Below are 8398 nucleotides of genomic sequence, written 5' to 3'. Positions count from 1 at the left end.
CAAAGGTCGATTTTAGCATGATGGATAACCAAAATGTCTAATCTGAGTGTTGCAGCAAATCCCTGGATCACAGTTGGCAACACTTCCGTTTGCTCGCGAAAACATGTGTTTCCTACTCTGATATTGAGCTGTATTGTACCCACTGAATCTATTTTGTTATTCGCTAGTACGCGCCATCTGTATCTGTGGAGAGCTCAGCCTTCTCTTGTCCATGAGGTCGAAGCTCACAACTGATACGTGTGTTCCAGTAACTACTAAAAGTTTATACTTCCATCGATGCAAGCTATCAAGCAGGATTTTTTACAGTAATGTGATTTACTGGGAACACCTCCCGACAGAGGATCATTCCCATTGGGTGGTTCCTTTTTCTGTTTCTTCCCTGAGCGTTGTGCCTGAACTGTAGGCAATTATAGCAGTGTCGTTGGCTGCACTGTGCTATTAAATACCCCTACCGAGTACGACGGTAACATTATCATATGTGAATATTTTCCGTTCAGTACCCACAGTAGTTGCACTACCCACTTCTTGTAAATGCATAGCAACATGAAATACTGCAGTTAAATCCTTAGGATATTCCATTCGCACCTGTCGTGAAAGACTTGGATGGATTTCTCTGAGAAACACATGTAACACTCTATTTCCTGTTTCTTTGAGCAACACTCTGACTGCGTATGGCTTGTGCATCAGCTCATAAGTCTGTACTTTGATTTTGCGTATGTTGTACCTGCTGGTGTTTTCACTGGTTCTGGCACTTTCTGTGTTAAACGATTGAATTTTTCCCTACAAACCGTGTACTACTTCCTTTTTCTATAATTCTGATAAAAACCGTCTGCTCAGCTTATTAAGCACTGCATGATAAAAAATACAGGTTGTTGCTTCTCCTGTGATGCGTAACTTGGTCAACTATAAGCATGTTCTATCTGACCAGCTACTTAATGTGGCCGTGCCTAATACGTTCTGTATAAACACAGTAACGTCCTATATTGTGTTCCCAGAGAAGTGAGCTATGAAGTTCAACAGCTGAAGGATCAACAGTTGAAGGGGAAACATTTACTACAATTCTATCTTCATTCAAACCTCATTTTGAGTGCTGTTCTGCCAACAAAAATTGTAACTGCTGATTTAGCTGTTCTTTACGTGGATTCTGTTGTTTATTATCCTATAACAATTAGGAAACTCGCTCCATAAGAAAATCTATCTCTTCGTTAGTACTAGCTGACTGTGTCAGTGCCTTTTTTGTGTAGTTTACCTTTGCGTCTTCTATGCTGCTTGCTCTTCAGAGAAATTCTGCTCACCATTGCTAATAGCTCATAGTGAAAATTCGTTTCCCCTGAAACCCAACACAAACGCCAGCACAACCCTCAGACTGAACTCCACTCCACCCAAGGCCTGTGCAGCAACTTGCAGCAGAGGAAGGTTGTACATTGTGCCATGGTGGGACTGGTAGGCGAGTGGCATTAGAATATAGATAAGAGAGTGTGACTTGCCTCTCCGTGTGATGTTTTAGGTTTGGCTTCTAGGGATGTGTTGGGCGTGGCATGGCCATGCAAGGAGGAGCTTGTGTATGAGGTGATGGTGTGGGGGCATGTCCCCGTGAGCACAGTGGAAGAGCTGCCCAATAACTTCTGGGGATCAAGGGTAAGCGGCCGCAACTGATGGCAGGAGACCATAAAGACCTGATTACTGAGATTAATACTATTTGGTTGCCCATCTTTGAGTTAGAGTTATTTTTCTTCTCTGGACGTTGGGTCACCTTTCTGGGGTCTGGTGCGTATGGCCATGCAGAACGTGAATGGTATTAGTGATGAGTTATCAGTTGTTATTAGGGGAACTCGGCTCGTATTGTTGCGTTAGTGGTGGGGATAGTTAGGCTAGAAGTTTTAATCAGTGATGCGTTAACCATGTCTTCGAAACTGGGTAACTGGAGGGACTTCACTAGCTTGTCATTTTTTTCAGGGTTTGATTCAAATTTTGTGGTGTTATTTTGCTGTTTCTCATAGCCGGTTTGTTGCTTTTCTGGTCAGGTATTTCCTAACTGTTTGGGATGGCATGGGGTGTTTCCAAGTAGTGGGCATCGAAAGGAAAGCGATACCAGTGGTTAATATTTTTGTTGATGTTAGTGTAATAGCTATATGTCGGCATGGCAACTTAAAGGCATGTGCTGTATCGTTGGTTACACTTGGTATTTTGCGTGTTCTTAAACTGCAGTCTATATGTGTGTGTTGCCCTCGTGTGCTGGAGGAATGATGACCGGTTTTATGGTGGAGAGATTGTGCCGCGAATTCGTAAGCTATGGCGGGTCTTGTTTCATGCCCCTCAGACGGTCGCATTAGCACTGCTCTTGGGGTAACACTTGGTAAGGGACGCCGCTCCGAGCCTGGATGGTGAAGCGCTATGCTCGAGAAAGCGTCGTGAACTGAGTAACGCTCAAGCTGGAGTCTTAGATTGACTTGTGGGTGATCCATGAAAAGTAGTCGGGCCTTGGACTGCGCGAGGCGACGCACGGTTGACTTCATTCCTATGGCAACATGGGACGACCGTCCACAGTTGTCTTGCGGACAGCAGGGTATATTCATGATGTCAAGCGTATCATGAGAAATGCCGTCCATGAAGTTCCGTAATTGCTCGTGAAACAGTTGACGTGCGTAGTGGAGACACAAGAGTGAGAGGCTTTCTCCAAGCTGGTCAGCTAAGGACCTGTCTATGGGACCACACTAATTGTCAGCACAAAGAGTGGCCGCTGTGTGGACACAAGCAGCTCAATAGGGTGGGTGGCGTCTTTTCCCACGTGAGAAGGCGGCGATTTCAGCTTAGACGCAGACATGAGCTTTCAGATTACAAGAGGAGCACTAATTGGGTGTTTTAGTGGCTGACAACTGTGTTTTGGTCAGACGTGTGATGAAGCATAGTGTACACTGAATTGTACAGGTGGTGCATTAAGTGCAGACGATACACATAAAGCCTGTGGGCGAAGTACGGTGTGTTGTGATGGCTGAGTGTGGCACGCTGGCTATGCGGAGGCTTTCGTGAAAACGAGACCTTACTGATTTTCTTATTCACACGTTGTGTGTGTGACTGGCGTTACGTATGTCAGTGTACAGACGTCGATATTGTTATTATTTCTTTTTGAGCGTGACTCACTTTCTTTATGTCAATTTATCGAAAATTAATTTTTTATTTTACCCTGTGAGAGTGAACCACATTGTATGTCATATTGTACAGGTAATAGTATTGCGAAATTTGCATAGATAGCTCTTTATATGGTTGATGGTAGTTTTGCCTCAGTGACTTTTTGGTGATGATGTGGTCATAGAGCTATACTTATTTGAGTGCTAATATAGTTAGCCTTATTGTAGCAGAGAGTTGCGTTCTTGTTTGTTGTCCTACAATTCACTGAAGAAGCCAGTTTTATTCTCATTTTTATGCCTGTCGCCTTCGGTCATATATTGTAAACTATAATTGTTGCTGGCTCGATTCTTTCAGCTGGAGCAAAGTCTTCTGAATATTATTGTATTTCATATTGTTATTCTTTGTTGAGCTTAAGCGTATCTTATGATAAGTGGGTTAAATTTTAAGTTTTTGTAAATTTTTAAGATGAACCATTTACGTTGTAAGGAACAAAATATTTTCTAGAACGTGTAGTATATTAAAATTCAAAGAATCCACATTAAACGTAATGCGTGGACATTGCAAGGCAGGATTTAAAAATACATTCTCTGTGACATTCATTTTCCTAAAAAAAATGGCGTTTTACTTCTACTGTAACAGACGACATGACAGGAAGTATGTTTCCAGGGTTCTCTGTATATCATACTTTTTATTGAATATACACTTAATTCTATTCAAATGGTGTCTGCGAATGATTTTTAGCGTCGTGTACTTGATCACATTAATTTGTTGCGTGAGTTTGTCTGTGTTTCACATATATGTAACAGGACTGCGCACTCATTATTTGAGAGCAGAACACCGAATGCTATACGGCATCGTATCTTTTAAACATTACTTTCATACAAAATCTAACCTGCTTAGCCTTTTTCTCGAAATCCGCTCAATTATTTCTTGCCTCATTTTTCCGTGGAACTCAGTACCGAATGTTCTCGGTCTGAGGAATACTTTCAGACACTGAAGGTGTACAGTACCGCCAGGTCCTGACGCATCAAAACCAGAAGGAAAATGCTACTGCATTTGTGTGTTAACGAAGAAACTGGCGAAGTTATTCACGATAATTCATTTTTATTTTATGTATGTTTTACTGGTAATGCATCTTGACATCGTATTTGTGACATACTTTTCCCGAGACAAACGCACTGTATACGTTTTTGCAACATCTAAATATTTTTTTCCAAATTTTATTCCGCCAGTAGGGAAAGATGCATTATAGAGCCCTCCTTCAAGAATTGTATTGGGCTTGTAAATTAAGTTCTGTTTTGTTATCATTTCTCTGTTCTCAAGACGAATATTTTATATTTGATAAATTCTTTGTAAAATTGAACCCGCGCGTGTCCAACCTTAAATTCTATACAACAAACTGAAGGCAAAGAATTTTGGTAAACCTTGCAGTTTTCCTGGTACAGTACACCCTCGAGAAAAGTAGTAGAAACGTGATCAAACACGAAACTGTCGCTTAGTAACATCACCGTCTTACGCTAAATCTTTACAAAATCTTGACTCTTAAAGTCACAACCGCATATCAGTTGTGGCTGCAGAGTAAGTGCTTGTGTTAAACCCGCGCGCCATCGCGAAAACGATAAAAATTAATAAACAAATCTCAGGACTGGTGAGAAAATTACCCACCACGTCGCGCTAGACGTGACCCGTATCCTCCTGGACAGTTCTCTAACTATTCCAAATTTACGATTACATCTGGTTCAAGGATTCCGAAGACGACATAAGAGAGGAGGAGCAGGTTAGTGTTTAACGTCCCGTCGACAACGATGTCATTAGACACGGAGCACAAGCTCGGATTAGGGAAGGATGGGGAAAGAAATCGGCCATGCCTTTTCAAAGGAATCATCCTAGCATTCGCCTGAAGCGATTTAGGGAAACAACGGAAAACCTAAATCAGGATGGCCGGACGCGGGTTTGAACCGTCGTCCTTCCGATTGTGAGTCCAGTTTCTGCCCCGCACCATTTGCGACTGGAACAGCAAAGGGAACGATTAATAGTAGTACAAATTACGCAAAACGATGCATGTGTGGCGGTTTACGGAGGATGCGTATAGGAACTGACCTGGAGCAGACTTTCTAAGCGTCTATAATAATGGCAAAAGTGCTGCCGTAACTTATTCCGGCCGCAGTGGCAATCTCAGCTGCCGTCATATCGCAGTCACCCTCAGAAAGTTTGTAAACACGGCCAGTGTCGTCTGAATGCTGGTGGACTCTCATTCAGAAAGTGCCCATGACCCTCCACGGAGTTCTTGTGACAAGTAAACACTCGAGGTATTAGAAGCGTCCTTTCCGTGAACTTTTCAGAGAATTTCGCCAGGCTTTACAACTTTCCAAGCGAGCAGCTTGATAATAATTAAATGCGTAACTGAGACAAGTACTCCTTGCTCAGATACTGTGTTGATCACGGAAGCGATAACGACGAACTGACTCAACTGCTTCCCCCACTCCTCATTCCTACACCCAACGCCAACAGGAACGAGACTGGCCACATGTCAACAAGCGCGCTCCGGGCAAGAGTCTCGTTTACATTTGATTCACCCTCGTAGAATCCGCGTGTTCAGAGTCACTCTTAAATTTTTTTAACAGTGTGGCTTCTTAGGTAATTAGTACGGTTGATGCAAGATACTTGCATTGTTTCCTGCCCTCTGTCTCTCTCAGTGTTACAGATCGTCCTACAGCTAATAACGACATCACATCCCGCCGTAACTCACAAGATGACGACTATAAAAGTTTCTGCTACTTCATGAGAAAACATGAATCCCAGGTTCAGTGAAATCATTTTCGAATGCCACACATTGACTGGATTTGCTAAGCCCTAAGCCACCCTTCTCCCTTTCCCCCCTCCTCCCACCCCTCCACCCAGCCGTACATTGCCGCCAAACCATCCTTCCTGATTTGCAGTTCATAATGCCTTCCAGAAATCCCGTTCACGGTCACACGTGTATCAACAGATTGGATCAAATTCTGGATCGAATAGTTGTTTCTCCGAGGATATAAAGTGAAGTAGTCAAAGAAAGCCCATCAAGAATATATTCAGAATGATAGCAAATATCGGAAAATGGAAACTAGCAACAGCAACGAAAGCATTTCTAAAACGGAGAAATTTGTTAGCAAATGTAGATTTAAACGTTAGGAAATTTCTTCTGAGAGTATTTATGTGGACTATAGCTTTCTAGGCAAGTGAAACGTGTGCAGTAAGCAATACAGCCAAGAATAAACAACTTTGGAAATGTGGTGCTACAGAAGAATGTTAAGGATCACTCGAGTAAATCAGATAACTGATTAACAGGTGCAGAATCACTTATCTTAGAAAATAGATTAAGGAAAGGCAAACCTACGTTTCTAGCATTTCTAGACTTAGAGAAAGATTTGACAATGTCGACTGGAATACTGTCTTTCAAATTCTGAAGGTGGCAGGGGTAAAATACAGGGAGCGAAAGGCTATTTACAATTTGTACAGAAACCAGATGGCAATTATAAGAGTCGAGGGGCACGAAAGGGAAGCAGTAGTTGCGAAGGGAGTGAGAGAGGGTTGTAGCCTATCCCCGATGTTATTCAATCTGTATATTGAGCAAGCAGTAAAGGAAACAAAACAAAAATTCGGAATTGGAATTAAAATCCATGGAGAATAAATAAAAACTTTGAGGTTCGCCGATGACATTGTAATTCTGTCAGAGACAGCAAAGGACCTGGAAGAACAGCTGAACGGAATGGACAGTGTCTCGAAAGGAGGATATAAGATGAACATCAACAAAAGCAAAACGAGCATAATGGAATATAGTCGAATTAAATCGAGTGATGCTACGGGAATTAGGTTAGGATATGAGACGCTTAAAGTAGTAGATGAGTTTTGCTATTTGGGGAGCAAAATAACTGATGATGGTCGAAGCAGAGAGAATATAAAATGTAGACTGGCAATGGCAAGGAAATCGTTTCTGAAGAAGAGAAATTTGTTAACATCAAGTATAGATTTAAGTTTCAGGAAGTCGTTTCTGAAAGTATTTGTATGGAGTGTAGCCATGTATGTAAGTGAAACATGGACAATAAATAGTTTAGACAAGAAGAGAACACAAGCTTTCGAAATGTGGTGCTACAGAAGAATGCTGAAGATTAGATGGGTAGATCACATAACTAATGAGGAGGTATTGAATAGAATTGGGGAGAAGAGGAGTTTATGGCGCAACTTGACTAGAAGGAGGGATCGGTTGGTAGGAGGGTAAAAATCGTAGAGGGAGACCAAGAGAGGAATACACTAAGCGGATTCAGAAGGCTGTAGGTTGCAGTAGGTACTGGGAGATGAAGAAGCTTGCACAGGATAGAGTAGCATGGAGAGCTGCATCAAACCAGTCTCTAGACTGAAGTCCACAACAACAACAGGTGCAGAATCTAACTGAACGAGAAATGAAGCTTGTGGCGCATGCTGTATTCTCGCAGTGGTTACGTTGTGATCATATTGTGGAAGAGTAGCTTATTTAATCTTCTGGTCGAGAGTATTCTGCGTAGCCCGGCTGCGAAACAGAAGTCCGGTTCTTTCTTTTCAGGGCTCGCACGTAACCCACACTTACTTCCGAATATTGGTAACATCATTATTTTAACAGGTTATTTTCTGCTCCAGTAGTCGAAATGTGGGCAATGAATAGCATTTCTACGTCAAAAAACAGCTTCAAATGTAATTATGTGACTTGGTTTAACGATTCTCTATATCCATTGACATCTGCTGTTATGCCTACTGAGGAGCACTGTTAACCCGAAGATCGTCGAGTGCAGCTAACGTGTCAGTGAGTCTCAAATAGAGTCTATTATTAGATTTTAATATTTTATTACTTTGGTGACTTTATGAATAAGCAAACTAATCGCTTTGTATTGATATTCTGTACCATGTCTCTACGCTTTCAAAATATTTCGATATTCACCATTTATACCGAGTTTGGGTGATGTTGCCAAGTCAAAGCTTTGTAATCGACATTAAATTTTCATTCAGTAAAATCATTGCTACTCATTATCTTGAAACATATCTTCTGCGAAATGTATCTGATTCATTATATTCCACAATAACGTTACGCGACAAATTAGTAAGGAAATGGTGGAGTAACTCAGTTACACAGCAGTATCAACATGTCAGCCGGAAACAGTAAACATTTCAACACCGTTACTTATTCAGGAGTACAGCAATCTCGATACTCTTGTGTGCGACTGCGAGCGAGCTCAGCAGAAAATGGTGAGAAGAGCAC

This window comes from Schistocerca nitens, chromosome 2 (assembly GCF_023898315.1).
Source record: "Schistocerca nitens isolate TAMUIC-IGC-003100 chromosome 2, iqSchNite1.1, whole genome shotgun sequence".
NCBI classification, from domain to species: domain Eukaryota; kingdom Metazoa; phylum Arthropoda; class Insecta; order Orthoptera; family Acrididae; genus Schistocerca; species Schistocerca nitens.
Note: the sequence above shows the minus strand (reverse complement) of the source record.